A 1,210-nucleotide genomic window follows, 5' to 3' on the forward strand; every position below is an offset into this window, starting at 1 on the left:
TCTTGAACTCTAACTAATAATAGATTATACAACACACACAACTATATCTTAGAGTAAAGTTCTTAATTTTGCACATTAGGGCCATGTGCTTATCCCTTTCTTAACGAACGATCTAGAGAAATGCCCAAGTTCTCATAGAAGGCGGCCACACCTTCACATTCGTATAGGTGAGTCTATCAAGGATACTCCTGTATATCCCACTCTTAACTTAAGAGCTATAGACATCATTAAGAGTTTAAACACTCAACCTGTTTCCCACTTCAGGATATCATGCTATGGGAATGCATGACTCTATCATATTATTTGTAACTTCGTCTAGTCCCTTTGAACCTATTTCTAGGTTGGGTATCCATTACAAATGACTCAACTTCTCACGGGCAAAAGGCCCCAAGGCCCCGTTCCCGGACTAATGTAATATAATATATAGTATAAATAGTATATACCCTAGTGAAATTGTGTGGGGTGGGAATTGAAGCCATGCCTATAGTGTGGGAGCTCAAAACAATGCCACCATACTATCTCTCTAACTTTGGCATATTATTACAAAACTATGTTTTTTAAATATATACCCCAACAGCTTGGAAACACTTCATATACTGTGTGGTTCTGGTTCTACACGTTGTTTAACTTAGAAAAACTTTCTGCTGCTGTGTGGATTGGCAGTCGACAACATACATGAGCTCTTGTGTTTTAAGCAGGTGGATATTGAATCGATCACACCCAAAAAAATATGTGATGAATAAGGTAGTTGTAGAAGTGATGCGAAACGAGACAAGTTAGACCGCAAGTTATATTATGCAGGAATAGTATTTATTACAATGAAGACCCTAATAAAAGTACAATCCCGTATGTTAGATTTGTATTACATTATAATGCAAAAACAACAAAACAAAAGAGAAAGTGGTACTAAACATATCTATGCAACTTACATAAACTTTAAATTTAGCTTTGAATTGTTGAAATAAACATATATAAAACTCATAATAAAATCAAATAACAGCTTGGTGAATGTGGGGATGCCTGGTACATGCGTTTCAAACGATGTAATCTGAATAAATGTGGTAAGCTAGGAAAATGGTGATTTTAGTGGGGATAGTAGAAACATCTTTGACATATGCACTAAGATTTTTAGTAATAAGGAGCGACGTAAGCTGGCGACTTAGGAGTGTATTTTGGTGCTTCGTACTTGGGTGTGACGTAAGTTGGGGGT

This window comes from Papaver somniferum, unplaced genomic scaffold, assembly GCF_003573695.1.
Source record: "Papaver somniferum cultivar HN1 unplaced genomic scaffold, ASM357369v1 unplaced-scaffold_13, whole genome shotgun sequence".
NCBI lineage: Eukaryota > Viridiplantae > Streptophyta > Magnoliopsida > Ranunculales > Papaveraceae > Papaver > Papaver somniferum.